This window comes from Mauremys mutica, chromosome 8, assembly GCF_020497125.1.
Source record: "Mauremys mutica isolate MM-2020 ecotype Southern chromosome 8, ASM2049712v1, whole genome shotgun sequence".
Classification (NCBI taxonomy): domain Eukaryota; kingdom Metazoa; phylum Chordata; order Testudines; family Geoemydidae; genus Mauremys; species Mauremys mutica.
The window spans coordinates 15572992-15591340 of record NC_059079.1 but is presented as its reverse complement, the minus strand read 5'-3'; the positions used below and the strand labels follow the sequence as shown (position 1 = coordinate 15591340).

Genomic DNA, 18349 nt, shown 5'->3' with positions numbered 1-18349 from the left:
CAGATGAAGGACCATGGCAGCGGTGGAGCATCTGCTGAAATGCCACTGAATTTCGGTGGCGTTTCGACGGTGATGCCTCTCGATGACACCGCTTGTCAGCGGCAAGCGGCGTCATCCAGAGGTGTCGCCACCGAATTTTGGCTGCATTTTGGTGGCTGCTTGACCGCCGGCCAGGACGCAGGCACATTTAGATGCCCCCGTGGGTTCCCTGGCGCCTGCAGGCACCGCATTGGGGACCCCATATCTACTGAATCTATTCATCCTATTTGTATGCATGTATTACTTTTGTATTCAAAGTTATGAATATTGGCCGTGTACTTGCTTGATTTTTAAGTAGCCTTAATAAAGCATTTGCTCAGCTTCTTGAGAAAGGAATGTGCAAATTAAGTGCCCAATCAAGAAACACTTAATGAACAATGGATCTTGGAAGGCTCCAATCCACATAAGGAGTCTTCCTGGAGACATTCAAGATAGCATGTGGACAATGTCTGCTGCCTGTAAAAAGTGAGTCATGCATGGACATGTGACTTCTTGGAGCTGGACTTTGCATAGGAGAGAGGAGGGGGTCTCCACCCACAAGAGAAAGTCTATTTAAGCCCGTGGGGGACCCCTCCATTTGGTCTTCAGCTGGTTCCACCCCCAAAGAGACCTGAGAGAAACTGGAACAAAAGGCAATAACTATGGGGGGTGTGAGTGATTGCTGGACCCAGACTAGAAGGAAACTAGTCTGTAAAAGGAAGTTTACTGGAACACCTCTGAGGGTGAGGTTTTATCTGTATTCAGTTTTCTTACTGTATTAGGCTTAGACTCGCGTGTTCTATTTTATTTTACTTGGTAATTCACTTTGTTCTGTCTGTTACTACTTGGAACCACTTAAATCCTATTTTCTGTATTTAATAAAATCACTTTTTACTTATTAATTAACCCAGAGTATGTGTTAATACCTGGGGGGTGGGGAACAGCTGTGCATATCTCTCTATCAGTGTTATAGAGGGTGAACAGTTTGAGTTTACCCTGTATAAGCTTTATACAAGGTAAAACGGGTTTATTTGGGGTTTGGACCCCATTGGGAGTTGGGCATCTGAGTGCTAAAGACAGGAACACTTCTTAAGCTGCTTTCAATTAAGCCTACAGCTGTTAGGGGACCTGGTTCAGACCTGGGTCTGGGTTTGCAGCAGGCTAGCGGGTCTGACGCAAACCAGGCAGGGCACAGAAGTCCCAAGCTGCCAGGGCAGGAAAGCTGGGGCAGAAGTAGTCTTGGCACATCAGTTGGCAGTTCCCAAGGGGGTTTCTGTGATCCAACCCATCACACTAATATCCTGGTCTTCCTGGGAGCTGATCCCTTATTGGAGACTATAAGAGGTCTCTGCAAGTAGGAAGAGCAGAATAACAAAGCCAATATCCACTATGTGGTTCAAATTCTGCCCTAAACCTTTCCACCAACTAGAGATGGGCCTTTACAGTTCTGATCCAGACATTCACAAAGTTCAAAGTGTTTGAATCCTGAATGTAAGTCTGGTCCATTACAGAATAGGTGTCACCTGTGAAATGTGTAGAAGGACCCATATTATCCCAAATATTGCAGATGTTCAGATCTCAGACTTTGGTCCATCTCTACAATTAACACATTAAATTGTCAGGCTCTTTCCCCCCGTTGGCCCAAAATCATTACTCAAATTAGATTAGGGCAGTAATTTGTTTTATTACTTACTCCCTGGCTCTATAGACCAGGGATCCCCAATGCGGTGAGGCGCCTGTGGGGGCATCTAAATGCGCCTGCGTCCTGGCCAGCAGTCGAGCATCCGCTGAAATGCCGCCAAAATTCAGCGGCATTTCGGTGGTGACGCCTCTGGATGACGCCGCTTACCGCCAACAAGCGGCATCATCCAGAGGCGTCGCCGCTGAATTTCGGAGGCATTTCGGCGGATGCTCGACCGCTGCCACGGTCCTTTGTCTGGCGGGCGCCAGACGAAAAAGGTTGGGGACCACTGCTATAGACCATAGAGGTCCTTGGCTGCTCTCACAGTTTTCCCCCACTTCTTTCTGTCAAGGGCATATTTTCCCCATTGATGGTAATTCACATTAAGCAGGAAAATAATGAACAAAGGCGCAGTAATTACTAATTTCACTGCATATGTTAATTATAATTTGTATGGCAATAGTGCCTAGGAGGCTTATGTTTTTTCTAGGCACTGTACAAAGTCATGACAAAAAAAAGGTTCCTCCCTCAAATAGCTTGTTGTTTAAATAAATGGGGTATGTAGGTGAGATTTGCTCCAGAGATGCAGTTGGTGGTCTCTCAATTTTAATTTGTACCCTGCCCTTTTAAAGTTAATGTCAACATTTTTGGGCGGAATTGCGAAGAACAGGCGTATCAAGTGGGGCGTGCACCTGTTTTGCATTCAGAACCTGTTTTGCATGTAGAACCCTGTGTTTGCACACTCACTCTGGGCATGTGGCTGTAAAATGAGCATATGCTCACTTTTGTGGATGCAATCCTGGAGGCTGGCTTGTGGCTAGGTTGACTAGTTGGCCCGAGATGCTCTTCCACGTGTCAGCTGTGCTGTCATGTTATTACCCGTTATAAAGCAAATTAAATAAAGCCAGATGCCCTATGGTATAATGTACTTGTAGTTTATTTGGTAACTTGGATTATTGTATGTTGCAATGTTTATAAGTGTGTGATAGCCTGTTCTCTATGGTCTGTTATGGAAACGGTGTTTATAGAACTATTTTTGGGTGGAAGAAGAAATGGACCGTTGCTGATATTTATTGATTTAAAGCTAATACTTGCAAAAACACAGAGATGAGCCGTAACTAATGTTCATTTGTACTTTTCTTTCCATACTCTGGAAGGAATTAGAGTGAGCTGCCCCCTTGTTTTCAGCCACAATAAGCAGAGACATTTGAAACTAGAAATGAGAACACAGAAACTGCCATATTGGTTCAGACTCTGATCCATTTAGTCTAGTATGTTGTTTCTGACAGTGGCCAGCACCAGATGCTGCATTTGGCATATGTTGGATAAACTGTCCCCCACTTTAGGTCTCATCCTGGTCTCTAAAACAGTCAGATTGGCTTAAACCCTGAGGCATTCATTCTAAAATTGTTGGCAGTGTTAACTATTATAATCCTGGATATTCTTGTTATCCATATAAATGTCCAGTCCCCTTCTGAATCTTGATAAACTATTAGCCACAATGTCTGCATCACACCATTTAGTGGTTCCGTAGGTGGCGCTCTTATCAGAGTGAATGCTGAATGAATGCTAACACAGTGTTAAGGGAATCTGTATTACTGGAGGTGCCATCTTTTAGATGAGACCTCAGGCAAGTCCCTGACCTTTGGTCAGGGCCACCCAGAGGATTCAGGGGGCCTGGGGCAAAGCAATTTTGGGGGCCCCTTCCATAAAAAAAAGTTGCAATACTATAGAATACTATATTCTTGTGGGGGCCTCTGTGGGACCCGGGGCCTGGGGCAAATTGCCCCACCTGCCCCTCCCTGGGTGGCCCTACCTTTGGTGGTCATGCAAAATCTCATAGACTTTAAGGTCAGAAGGGACCATTATGATCATCTAGTCTGACCTCCTGCACAATGCAGGCCACAGTAGGGGGAGGGATAGTTCAGTGGTTTGAGCATTGGCCTGCTAAACCCAGGGTTGTGAGTTCAATCCTTGAGGATGCCACTTAGGGATCTGGGGCAAAAAAATTGGTCCTGCTAGTGAAGGCAGGGGGCTGGACTCAATGACCTTTCAAGGTCCCTTCCAGTTCTAGGAGATTGGTATATCTCCAATCATTACCTAGAATCTCACTCACCCACTCCTGTAACTAAACCCCTAACCTATGTCTGAGTTATTGAGGTCCTCAAATTGTGGTTTGAAGACCTCCAGCTGCAGAGAATCCTTTCTTGCATGTCTTCGCAAAAATGGAAATGTTAATCCCAGTGATGTAGCCATATTCCAGTTTGGGCTATTGCATTCCGCCTCACTAGATCCCCCAGCTAGTTTCCCCTTGATCTTTAGTAGAACTGAGTGGAAAACATTCTAGTGATCAAAGTTTTTCCACATTCATATGGAAAAAAGATTGTTGGGCCCAGTTTGCAGAAGTGCAATTTCACAATATTTCCTTTTGGAAACAACAAAATGGTCTTGCAGTGGGACATGTTTCAGTCTTACTGAAATGAAATAAACTCACTGGGCTGCTGAGGGGGCAGGTGGGCAAGGTGGCAGGTTTCCTTTCAAAGCTTTATCAAACCTGATGTGTTCCCGTGGAAAGTTTTACTTTCAGTGAATCAGCATTTTCCAGCAGAAACTGCCCAGCTTGAATATTATGTGATCTAATGAGTAATCCTACAGTTTGAATAGCAAATTGCACATTATGCATAATTGAATGAGTACTGTTCTTACAAATAGCTCAATCTATAGGCTGAACTTAGTTAAGATCCATACATTTACCAAATTGCCTAGTATTGCCTGGGTTTTGTTTGTTTTTAAATTGCATTCCAAATGCAGTAGCATGTGGCTGTTAGGGTGGATGTTGTGGTGAGGGCGGGGGAATCAATATTTCTATTTTGAGGAGATGGAATTTGGAATTTGTCATTGGAGTCAGTCACAAAGGAAAAAGGAGGGAAGACAAAAGGAGAAGGCTAAGTTCAGAGGTGAATCTTAGGGCATCTAAGCTGGTGTGACTTGTACCTTATTCCAGTTCCCTCTGTTAACAAGTTACGCCTACATAGATCTGCATTCTCACAAATTAATTTCTAAATGTAGCTCTGAGAGTTGTTATGGTGGCTCACACACGGGGACAGAAATTGTTTCTGAAACTGGACCAGTAAAAGAAGGAGGTAGATATTATCTAATAACAAACATTAAAAGAGAGTGGTGATTTTTAAAAAAATGCCTTAAAAATAAAATAAAGCTGGATTGTTAACTCTTAGGGTTTTTTGGGTAGCACTGTTGCAGAATATGACTTTATAATCCACTGTCTCTAGTGAATGACAAGACCACTGTAAACGTTCAACATTCAAATAGAAAATTGTTTCTTGAGGCTTCCATGGCACAAAATAAAAGCTCCATAAATCTGGGCCTCCATATGTGGTTCTCAGCTGGTGTAAGTCCCTGAATGAATTACGTGCGAACAGAGAAATGAATGCTACACACATGGTGGCCAAACTTGAAAGCAAAAATTGCAGCTGAGAATATTGTGCAGTGGATTATGAAATATTTGAAGATAAATGGAAGCTGGAGTCCTTGTTGATATTATGCATCATTGATGCATTTCAAGGGATACATAACCATAATATTGCGATCACATGGAGAGAGGGTAAGGAATCATTTTCTTAATTGAACAATGCACTGTAATCACAGAGTAAGTTAAAAGGGAAAAAGTACAAAAATGAATCCCCATCATAAGTTTGGACATAAAATAGAAGAATGGACCATTTTGTTTCCCTTTTAAAATCCTGCAATTACTATATATGTGTATTATAAAACATAAACTTTGGAATCTGATCATTTAGAAGAATCCTTTTTTTAAAGAAATAAACTTGTATTTGATGACAAATTACCCAGAAGTATTTGCACTTTGAAAAAATTGCAGTCTCCCTCCCCCCCCCAGTCTAAGCTGAATGGAGGGAAAGGGAGACTGAGAAATCTGCATGTTATGACTAATGCTAAATGAGGCTGTAGTGAGGTAGTTACCCTGCTCCCAGAAAAAGGGCCAGGCTGATTGGGGGAGCAGCAGCCACAGCTGGGGCCACACCCCATTCAGGCCACACCTGGCCCTGTTATAAGAGCTCAGGGAGGAGCTGGGACAGGCTCTCTCCAGCCTTGGAGGGAGAAGGACCCTGCTGCCTCGGCGCTTAGGGAACAGAGCAGAGCAGGGCTGGGCTGGGCTGGGGAAAGGCAAGAGGAGCTGCGGAGCTCCAGCCTGGTAAATCCCCTGACTGCAGGCCTTGCTAAAAGGCCAAAGCAGGTACTGGGGTTGCAGAGGCTGCAGCCTGGGCTTAGGCAGAGGCAGCTGGTCCAACCCCCTGGCTAATGATGAGTGGCCTTTTACAGACTTCAGTCTGTCCCAGTGAGCGGGGGCTAGATGAGGACTGGCAGTGGCCACTGAGGCAAGGTGGGGATAGAGGGTTGGGGGTTCCCCTGGGAGGGGAGACCCAAACTGTGGGTTACTGCTCGGGGCAGAACTCAGAGGAAAAGGGACACTGGGGTCTGGGAGGGACACAGGGGCCCTAAGGCAGGTGAGACACCTGCCTGTAAAGGGCGCTCTGGGCTGGACAAGAGCTAATTCCCAGGATAACCAGCAGGAGGCGCTGTGCCAGTGAGTCTCGCTTTGCTACAGAGGCCCATGCCTTTCATGTGCCTGTGAAGCTATGCAAAGCAGTACAAATATTGCCCTTTTTCAACCTGAGCAACTAGTCAAATTTCAAGGCCCTGGGGATGTGCCAGTAGGAAGTTGAGATTGACGGCATATGGCATTTTCTTTGATGCAGTCTTTTTTATTTATAAGAAATGTGCAAAGTCCTGCTTCTCTAAAAGCAGGAGGAACCAAAACTAAAAGCAGCAGTTTTTAGCTTACAGCTCCAAACCTCTTTAGCCAACAGACCCAAAAACTGTCTCTAACTTTTTCCACCCTGTGTTCAGAGGCTGCTTGCTTTTTGCCTTTGCCTCTCTCTCTGTCCTTGCCTGTTCTCAGTTTCTGTGTGATTTCTCTTCCCTCTTGCACAGCCCTCCCCAACACCAAGTCACAATCCCAGTGGAGCCTTCTGCCCACAAAGTTTTTGTTTCTGGACAGACTCTCTGAGGCATTCTTCTGGGCATGGCCCCTTAACCGTACCCGGTCTTAAATGATTCACAAATCAGTTTGAATGAGGTTTTAGCTCAACCCATAGCAAGGTTTCATCCAGCTCAGAACAATTATAAATAAATAAAACAACTGAAACCCTCTTAATTCATTCATGAGCATCCGTGTTTCAAGTAGGCAGTGCTGTTAAAACTAAGGGCCGCTCTACCTTGAAAGCTTACATTGGCATAGCCACATCTCTCAGGGGTGTGTAAAATCCACACCCTTGAGCTATGCCAGCCTAACCCCTGGGGGTCAATGGAAGAATTCTTCTGTCGACTTTGCCACAGCCTCTCAGGGAGGTGGACTAACTACCACCACTGGGGAACCCCTCCTGCTGCTGTAGTGACTATACTGAAGCACTACGGTGGTGCAGCTACACCTGTAGTGCTTCAGTGTAGACATACCAGTAGCCTACATGTTCTGGAAGAGATGGATCTAGTGAAAGGGCTGCTACTTGAACAATGTCCTTTACTTGAATTACATATTTGTCAGCACTGTATTTTCAAATGCCTAGGAGTCTGTTGATTCAACACTTTAAATACTAGAGAATTATCAAATGTACCTGATACAAAAGATACCAACTGATACACACTTTGACCCCTAGACAAGCTATGTCCTTTGGCAATACCAACATTCCAATAGCACATTCTGAAGTTGCCTTCTACCACCGTAAAACATTTCAGCAACAGTGAAAGGGGCAATGACCATGTGTTATCACTGTGCATTTTGTTTCATCCCAAAGCACAATCATTTTCAGGGGTTGGACCTTATAACTTGTTAGATACAATATTATGTACATTAATGCAAGGACATCTGTGTGGAACAGTGGGCAGAATACAGTGGTAGAACATAAGAATGGCCCTACTGGGTCAAACCAAGTGTCCATCTAGCCCAGTATCCTGTCTTCCAACAGTGGCCAGTGCTAGGTGCCCCAGAGGGAATGAACAGAACAGATAATCATCAAGTGATCCATCCCCTGTTTTTCATTCCCAGCTTCTGGCAAGTAGAGGGTAGGGACACCATTCCTGTAGGAGGCATGAATTGTTCAATAGCTGCAAGCAAATTGTGATTTCCTCAAATTTGCTCATTATTTCAATTTTGCCAGTTTTTGTCAAGTTTTTTTCTTCTAAATCTATGGATTGATCAGGAGCAATTGCAAATATTCACTGTTTGATAGATGTAGTTTAAACTGTGTTTGCTAGCTGCGACTGGTCACCTAAGATGAATAGTTTTAATTTTTCCCCCCATATGGAAAGAGGTATGTTCTGTACTCAGGAATAGGGTTTGACAAAGGCACTGGGGCTCTGAATGGAACAGTGTAGGCAATAGTAACAGATATAGAACTTGTAAGCTTTTGGGGCAGGGGACTGTCTTTTTGTTCTATATTTGTACAGCGCTTGACACAGTGGTATACTGGTGCATAAACAGAGTCGCGGCGGGGTGGGGGGGCACTTTGCCCTGTGCCCCCCATTTGAGAGGGCTCCCGAAATGATGGAAGGGCTGCCAGGCTAAATTTCAGTGAGAGGCATTTCAACTTGGCGCACACAGTCACAGTGCCACTCAGGTTTGGCTCCGCCATCAATAACATGTTCAATTGTTTGTGATCAATCCATAGACTTAAAAATTCCAGTACTTTTACCTCTGGGAACCATTAATTTTATTATCTTAATCTCACTGAAAACCAACTGTAAATGATAATGAATAAACAACTGCACCTCAGTCAGGTACTAAGCATGCTCCATCTTAACCCCTGGTGGCATGAAGGTGCTGCAAGGAAGGCAAGAAACTCTCTGGTCCTTTGCCAATTAGTCCATGGGGAAAAAAATTCCTTCCTGACCTCCTAAACAGGCGATTGACTGGACCCACAACATTTGTTAGGCTGTATTCCCATTCCTAGTTTGTGTGGATAGAGTGGGCTGCTGGAATGGAAAGCGGCTCCCCATGACCCATGCACAGGGCTAAATCTTGGGAGCTGGGAAATGCAGGCCAATCAGCACCCCTCTGCCCCAGCTGGCCAATGGGTGCCAGAGACTCCCAGGGGGAGGAGACATTCCTACTGTCCCTTGGTGAATGTCTCCCTCCCTTGCTACTGGAACTACCCCCCTTTCACTGCTGGCCCCTTCAAGTTCCCCCATCCATTGATTCAGGCCCGTGGCATTGATGCCTTTCTTCTCTTAGGTAAGTTCATGGGGGATATGTCCATCAATGGCTATTAACCAAGATGGTCAGGGATGCAACCCCATCCCTAAAGCACTGACTGCCAGAAGCTGGGACTGGACAACAGCAGATGGATCACTTGATAATTGCCCTGTTCTATTAATTCCCTCTGAAGCCTCTGGCACCAGGCCCTGTCAGAAGACAGGATACTGGGCTAGATGGACCTTTGGTCTGACCCAGTATGGCCATTCTTATGTTCTCTGGCTATCCCTTGTATAAACTGAGAATGCCAAGGAATCAGTTCCAAGTTCTTAAGGGACTCTGTGAGCACAAAATTCATGAGACACCTGAGATTATTAAAAATGTAAGGATTTAAAAATCTACTTGACTGTTTGTTTTTTGCACTTCAGTCAGCTCAGGCAGTGAACGTAGGCTGAACAGTTTCCCTTGGGTTTCCGGTCCCAGGTTCTGGTTCTCATGCCCTGGAACAGTGCTGCTGCGCTGAGCTCACAGCACTGCAGAAAAATGAATATTTAACTTTTTTTTCAGAGTGACTTTTTAATTGAAATATTAAATATTTCATGAGCCTTTTCTGTTCAGAAGGGAAAAACGCCAAATGAAGAAATTGGGCTTGATTTGCAGTTACGCAAATAACCCTTCATGCTGTAGTGGCAGCCTAACAGTGACGGAAATGGGTGCTACACCCTCCATAGAGGACATCTCTGGCTTGTCTAGGGCTGGTGTATGGATTCTATCCCAGATCTGCTCTCAGCCCTGCCCCCAGCCTCTGGTATAGGGATATGTCAGGGGTGGGTCAGGGTGTGACCAGATTGCACTGTGCTGTGGCTATTGTCTGCTTCCCAGGGCCTGATGGGAACAAGAACAGAAGCTAGAACAGCTTGGAGGCTACTCTAATTTACCCCAGGAGCTGGGCAGGCCCTGTCTGCCCCAGAATACAGGGATCACAAAGGTGCTTTAAAGCTACCTTTGTGGGCCCCCTTCCCCTCCCCCAACTTCAGGAATGGAGGAACTGAGAACAGGAGCCAATCCAAGAAAGGATTTAAGAGTTGGCTCATTCAAATGGCTTTGAAACGAGGTATTCACAGATGTTTACACCGCTGACTCCCAATCTTTCCATTACCTGCACAGGTGGCCTTGTCTCATCCCCTTGAGTTTACAATGATTCTAATGCTCATTGATGTCGAGATGCCATTGGCCTGTGCCAGGATTTCGGGATCAGGCCTATATAACCAATCCAAACTTTAGTAGGTAGGGCTGCAGCTTCAGGGGCGGTTCTAGACATTTCGCCACCCCAAGCACGGCGGCATGCCGCGGGGGACGCTCTGCCAGTCGCCGGTCCCGCGGCTTCGGTGGACCTCCCACAGGCATGCCTGTGGAGGGTCCGCTGGTCCCGTGGCTCCACCAAAGCTGCGGGACTAGCGGACCCTCCGCAGGCACGCCTGCGGGAGGTCCAGCGGACCCTCCGCAGGCATGCCGCCGAAGGCTGCCTGCCTGCCGCCATCCCGGCGGCCGGCAGAGTGCCCCCCGCGGCATGCCGCCCCAAGCACGCGCTTGGCGTGCTGGGGTCTGGAACTGCCCCTGTGCAGCTTGCCTCCAACATTCCAGTTGGGGGAAAAAATGATCTGTCATGGTCCTTTGTGAGAGCATTTGCTTCGTAAGTGAATTTGTCTAACACTCCAGTTCCGCTCAAATAAAATCTGTAATCAAAACAGATGACACTTCTAATTTAGTGAGGGCCTCTCTGATAGCACTGAGCTACAGCACTTTGAGTGGGACCATCAGTTCACATTCCTCTTCCCAATTAAATGACAAAAGCTAGTTAACTAATAGAATCAAAGCAATATCCTAGAATGCTGAGCTATGTAAGAAGGTATCTGAACTGTTTACACACACTTGTTTGCTTTTTCATGACTTGAAATTAAAGTGTCAGCTCTATATTGTGTTATACACTAGTTTTGAAGGGCAAAAAAAAGTATACTGGGGATATATACAGTATTTTTTTAAAGGTGCATTTATTGGGGGGCAGGGAGAGCTCATATAATGCAGATAGATTTTTTCATCATTGATGAAATCTAGAGTTTCCTGGATGAAGGCAGTGCAAGCAAATCTGGGCATGTTCGTGGAGTATCTAGCTTCCAGTTGTGGGGAGGAAGGAGCCTGCATAAATTTATTTAAGGAAAACAATGCAATCTGACCCACTGCTCTTCCCCCTCTGTCCTGGGTGCCCCCTGCAGTTGTAGCAGATCTGCCAGGTTATCTCAGTCAGTCCCGGTTAAAAGACTTGCCCAAACCTTGTGTTTTCTCACTCTCATCTGTGTGCATCTGGTCTCCAGAAATCAGCCTTTACCGACAATAGGAAACCAGTGTTTCCCATATGATTTTTAATCTCTCTCTCTCAGCACAGTAAACCTTGAGAGGAACCTCTTGGGAAATGCCCTTTGATAGCCTCCAATATCTTTCACTCTGCTTTAAAAATTCCTCCTTCTCCTTCTCAGAAATCTCTGAAATGTCCTTTACTTCTCCCTCTTCCCCTAGATCATGGAAGGTGACATGTGTGAGCTGGAGCCTGGCACTTTGAATGCTGAAGATCTTGATGTCCCTCATAATGCACTGAGGTTTCTCTGTCATTGCCCCGCATCCCCCATTCACGGATTGATATTAAATGGAGTCTGTGGCAGAGATGTCAGCTGGTACAAGGAGCTGAACTCAGCAGTCCTCTATCGAGACTTACAGATTCACAGCTTTTCCTTGGCTGAACTCAAGCAAGGTCTGAGTAATGGAACTTTGGCTTCCCTTTACTGGCTTTTATTGTTCGTACACTTTCGCTGCATCAGGGCTATGTGGGTTATATATGATTGCACGTGTACAAAATGGTCTCCTTGGTCTCACAGTGTTAACACACTATTATGAGGCTTGGATTAATTACAGCCTCTCTTGTGGCCCGTTCAGGAGGAATATGGTCATCTGTTCATAGGATGTTTTGTCTTTACTGAACAAGACTTTTAAAAGGCTGGGGTCAGCTCCTTGGCGCTGAATGCTTAATAATTTTCATTTATCAGCTTCATAGCACAAGAGCTTGCCTCTGATCTAACTAGATTTACATTGTATGAGCTGCGGATGTCCTCTGCTGGAAACCACAGTTCATTGCAACAAGCTCGCTATATGCTTTAGCTTTTCAGACTCAAGAAAGAAGATGAATTGCACTTACCTTAATATTGTCTGTGCAAAATGAGCTGGGGATTTCGCTTTGAAAACGAAACTGAGACTATAGTGATAATTTATAGTGTACGTACTGTATAGAATGTATGACTTGCTTGAAGGTCAGCGGGATGGTAGTTTTCTGCAAATATAAGAAATAACTGCACAAATCTTCCTTCCTTTCTCCCCCCTCCCTGTTTTTTTCTAACCACACTAGAGCTTCCAGACTGATTGTACAGATTTCCACAAGAGCTTGTTGTTAAGTGGATGAAAGTGTACATACCCTCCACAACACAAGCCAAGCCAAAGGGAAATGATGTGAAAGAGAACTGGCCAGTTCAGGCTGTAGCTTAACCATGTGATGGACCCAAAGGCATCTCTGAAGCTGCCAATACAACTGCCTCTAGAATCTGCTAAAGAACCAGATGTACGTTGCACAGCTTGGCATCTGCGTCCTATTCTTGCCAAGTGAGGAGAAAGGAGCAGGGTGTGGAGGAGAAGCAGTATAGGGCTGTGGGCTATTTGATTATGATTTAAGCTGAGAAACCAAGCACAGAGCTTTGTTTAATGTGTGTGTTTAAAATTTGTAAAGACCTACTTTAAATTTTTAAGAAACTAGCAACAGTAATTCTGTAAATTGAATTAAGTGAGATATAAACCTTTTTCACAGAGAAAGGCCTTGGAGTGGGGAAAAAAGAAATCTCAAATTTGTGTATAGATTAAACTGATTGCAACTATAAGGGAAAAAAACCCTATTCATTGCAAACTTAATAGTTACATTAAAGAATGTACAGAACATTTCCTAGACTCTTATGCATACTACTCCTATAGTCCCAAATGGATTTGACTGCTTGAAGTTGATATACTCATCATTTGAAGCCAGATATTAGATAGAAGTTTGAAGCTTTTGGAAAGTTTACCATCAGTTATCTTAATTTCTTATTCCCAGGAAAGTCTGAAAAGCTGAATGGGTCCTTTTCAATTATTTAAATGTACTTTTCCATAAATATTTGTTTTGAAACTTAAACCAAAAATGACCATAGGATATTGTGGAGGCACTGGTAGGCCAGATCCTCAGCTGATGTAAACTGGCCTTGCTCCATTAATTCCAGTGAAATCATGGAACCACACTGATTTACTCCAGCTAAGGATCCAGCCCAGTAACCCCAGCTAAGGATATGTAGGGTTTCAATCCATTAGATTAGAGCTTTCTCAGATGGAGCACATCTGAACATATGCATGTTCCACAGAGCGATTTCAAGGAGATGAATACATCATTTAGATCCATCTTCCACACTGTTTGGATTGCACACTCCAGAGAAGTGTAATGGCCCTTAAGGAACTTGTACATAATGGCTGCTTCCGTTTTTGAAAAAATTGAGACTAGAGGAAATTAGCTTCCTGAACCTGATTTATTAGAAAAAAGCTTATTTTGCAAACTGGAAGGGAATCTATCTGTGCATTCCATATATACCAGAGCCATTCACGAAACACAATCCACTGTTTCCTAGAAGTAAGAAGCTTGTTCAGCTTTTATACAATGAGTTAAAAACCCTTTACAGATGTGATTGAATTTGAGTTCTGTTTTCTTAGGCCTCTCTTTTGCAAGTCGCACTATACTGGCGTAAGAGTCTGCAAGCACAGAACATTTTAACTCAGCAAACACGATACATTTGGTGAATAACAATTATTAGAATTGGCAGAGCACATTTTGTGGCAAGGAGATAAATCTAAATTAAACAGAGGCACTTGGTTAAAGTGCTGCGTAAAAACTTTTATCAGCAATGGAAGGAATAAGACCCTGTAAAATATTTGTTGCTGTAACTCTTGCAATTGCAATTATTCAATTAAACCTGATTATTTTTAGGAATGTCTTTCCTTTAATGCTGTTTTAAAATTCCAGCATATTCAAATACCTTCTCATTGCATTCAAGTCCCTTTTGAATTTGACAAACTCTTGATTTATTTAGTTAGGTGCTTTTCAAGACAATTGCTATCCCAGTTTTAAGTAAGTCCTGTCCATGAAGAGCCTGATCCCACATTTCTTCTGTAGCCAGTTCTCCCAACAATGGTAGAATCATGGTCTAGCAGATAGGATGCTAGATTAGGACTCTGGAGACCTTGATTCCTACCCTAGCCACAGACTTCCTGTGTGACCTGGGCAATTCACTTAATCGGCCCTGTGCATCTGTTCTCATTTATTTTGAGAAAAAAATGGCTTACTACTTCTCTACCTTGCCAGAGGTGTTGGGAGGATAAAATCCATAATGGTTGTGAAGCGCTTCAATGTTATGATGCTGAGGGTTATGCAAGTACCTAGAGAGATTGACTTTAATGGCAGTTCTAGCTGTGGAAGAAATGCTGGATCAGGCCCAGGATATCCAAAACTATTTTAAAGGCCCCAAAAACACATTCAAGAAGTTGTCATGATTTCACCTCTGGTACGGAACTCACCGACGGTCTCCACGGAAGCTTGCCAAGCTCTGATGGTGATGAACTATCAAGGTGGAGGGACTTCCACTGAGATTGTTCACCACTGGCTGTGCGCGAACAGGAATAACCGCAAGAGCAGCCAAGTGGATCTCAGTTGCCATGATCCAATGTAAAAGGGATCGTGTCCTAAGGCTGTCGCTGCTTCCACTGAAATGAACGGCAAAACTCCTACTCATTTCAACAGGAGCATGATTGGGCTGTGAGATGACTGGGTCCCAGGCTTCGTAGTTGTACTTTGATTCCCCGTGATTGGGGTTTGAATCCCATGACTGGTGTCCTTTTGAAGATGACTTGAGTGTTCTGTTCTAAGTTTTTTCACTGTCCAGTTCCGCTCACCCCCCCCCGCCCCGCCTTCCTATAGGACTGATGCTAGTGTACATGCATGATGACACAGAAAGCCTAGAGGATAGTTTTACCATGCAGCTGACAGATGGCAAGCACACAGTCCAAGGGACACTTTACATCTACATCATGCCAGTCAACGATGAAATCCCTCATCTTTCCAGGTTAGCTATTTAAGTGACATTGAACGCAAAATGACTTTAAGAAAAAACTGCACGCACTAGCCAGGGAAAACATGGTTTCTTTCTAATTGTTAGCATTTTGAGTAAATTGTTGTTGGTAGGAAAAAAATATTTTTTCCTTGTACAGTAATGACATTGAATTGTGACCTGAACCAGAGTTCAGCTAAAGCCTTGACAGACTAAATACGATTGAGTGAATGTAGGGGCATTTTAAGGACAATGCGAAATCCTGGCTGCATTGAAGTCAAGGGCAAAACTCCCACTGACTTAATTTGGGCCAGGATTTTACCCTTCCTTCTCCTCCTCCTTCATCACCTTCTCCCTGCCCTCCTTCCCAACCCACAACACATTTTTCATTTTCCCCAGTCTACTTTTGACAATTACCCTAATTTACTGCAGTGTGACGAGATCCCTATTGATGCTCATTAGCAGATAGGGGCTGAATCTGCTCTCTTTACATGTTAACCCTCTTACAGACTTCAGTAGGTGCTGAATGGATCCAGCGCGCGCAATCTCCAGTGCCAAATGCTCTGAGCATGCCTTTTGCGAGGTGCTATTGCTGCTGTTCTTACAATGTTTTTAAATTGACACCTGCTCTGACTGGAGAGCAATAATCTCGTGTGTTATAGCCCATTCATGATCTTGCTAAAACAACAGTGTTCTTTTTAATTTGGAAATATTCTATGGCAAACGCAGGAAAAGCCAATTTTCCTCAAAACAAGTTTATTTGTATGTAATGTGATGAGCTGGGATTTCCTTGTACAAAACCTGAAAGTTAAGCTTACAAGTATTAAGGCCACGTTTTCCAATTCCAGTGTTTAGGCCCCAAAGCAAATGGCCTGATTTTCAGGAAAACACCTACAAAATTGACTTCAATTCTCAGCCCTCTGTAAATCAGACAGTTTGTTCAGATGCCTAATTACTACAGCTAGTGGAAATATTTTTCCAGAAAAAAAGATGAAAAATAATTTTTTGATTAAGGGTTTGTAAAACCACAAACCTCAAAACAAAATAAAACAACAAAAGTTGAAAGTTATCAGAATCTGAAAATGTTTTGTCTTTCATTAACTGATTTTGTTGTTGTTGTTGTTGTTGAAAGTTGAAAATAATGTAGGAAAAATTTCAATTAACTTTTTTCATGGGGAAAAAATTATACATTTGCAGACCAGTTCTATTAGTTGCAGATTTAGATGCCCAACTTTAGGTACCGAGCTTTGAAAACTGAGCCCCAAACACTTGTTTAGATATCTATGTGCTGATTTTAATTTGAAAATTTGGCCCATAATCTAAGGTGCAGCGCAGACGTGGCTGTTGCTCCCACTCTGGGGTAGGGAGTGGGGAGTGACACTGTGGTATGTTCCAGTGGGTATGACTTCCATGTCTGGAGTGAAATTTTGAACCCTCTGAAGTCAATGGCAAAACTCCCATTGACTTCAATGGGGCTGGGATTTCACCCCTTAGAGATCAGGCTTCAAAACCTGTCTTGGCTCTGAGAGAGAAAAGCAATTTGGTGACCTCCACGAAGGCAAGCATCATACAGTCTGGTACAATAGTCTCTGTTCAAGGGTCTATTCAAAGCCTATTGAAGTCATTATATCAAGCCCTAAAAGGACTGTGTGGAGAAGTCTGGCTCTTTCCAGTGGTGTTACAGACTCTTAGTTTAATGAAGAGTTTCCATCAAATGAAGGAGAGGCCTGGTAGCGGTTCAGTATGTTTCATAAGAGGGTTTCAAAAGTTGCCAGTCATATAATCGTGAAAAATAAATTTGATAGGATGAGCACAAAGTAATGGATGGTATTTATTTTATTGGCTTGGCATATATAGGAAGATAGTCCAGGGGTAAGGACATTAACCTGGGATATGAGAAATCTGGGTTTGATTCCTTGTTCCACCACAGGTTTCCTATGTCTTCTGTGGCAAGTCATTTTGTGTGTCAGTTCGCGTCTGTAAAATGGGCATAATGGTATTTCCATATTTCACAGCTGTACCAATCCTGTGAGAATTTCTGAGATTTCAAAAACTTTTCCTGTTCTGAACTGGGGCAAAAAGATGAACACTCAAAAATGCTCACAAACAAATTTCCCCCTCCTCCCCAAAAAAATTGGATTGGGCCAATTGAAAAGTTTTGTTTCAATAATTTCAAAATGTTTCATTTTTGCTTTAATCTTTTAAAATGTTATACATTTTATTTTAGCTTAAATTTTGAAACAAAAGGTCATTTCATCCTGATAAATGGAACATTTTTTGCTTTAGAAAATTTTGATATGAGCCAATTTGAAAATCCCAAAACTTTTTTTCCAAAATGTTATCAAAATGGGAAATTCTTTGAAATAAATTATTTCCCATGAACAAATTTCAATGTAAACAAATTCCTGACCATCTGTAGTTGTGAGGATAAATACCATGCCTGTATTTCAAAGCATAGATTAATAAACTTGATGACCGTATAAAACAAAATGTTATTCTGATTTTTCTTCCTTAAAAGATCCCTGGATATTTGGGAGCCCTTTCTGGCATCCTTGTCAGAGAAAGAGTTCAGCAATTCACTTCATCTTGTCCTTCTCCATAGCGAAGCAGCATACTGAGGAGTGCTCAGTTTGGTATTGATCCTCCACACATTTGAAATGGCCTTGGGTACGTTCCCAGAGCATCATGTGTGTATTTTAAAAATGTTTATAGACGCTGTAAATATTGAACAGCTACAAAATGGTAGAGTCCCTGCTTTCTACCAGGATTTCCTCTGGGGCTCACCTGTTCAGAGTGTGCAAAACTTTCTCCTCTATGAGGGAAACCGCTAACCTTTCATCCCTGACTTTCAGGTTATGGAGCCCTGGGGCAATGGAGATTTATGAACCCCCCCTAAATGTCACAGTGTAACATCAGGAGTTAGATGGTACTCGACTGTACTTAATAATATTCAGGGCTGGCCTTTGGTCCAACAGCTCTCTGGAGGAGCCAGAGTTTGGCGCTTCCCAGAGTACAGAAGGCTGCTATCAGGGAGCAAGGCACAGGCTACACCACTCGACCTATTGAGGCCACTCCCAGCCCTACATTTCTATGATTCTCAGTTATTTGATGCATTTAACCACTTTTTTGTCTCATGGAATC

General features: G+C 43.5%; 1 pseudogene; it reads left to right on the top strand.

The window, feature by feature from the left end:
- LOC123375778 overlaps positions 1–18349 on the top strand; it is a 92989-nt pseudogene that overhangs the window by 34220 nt on the left and 40420 nt on the right.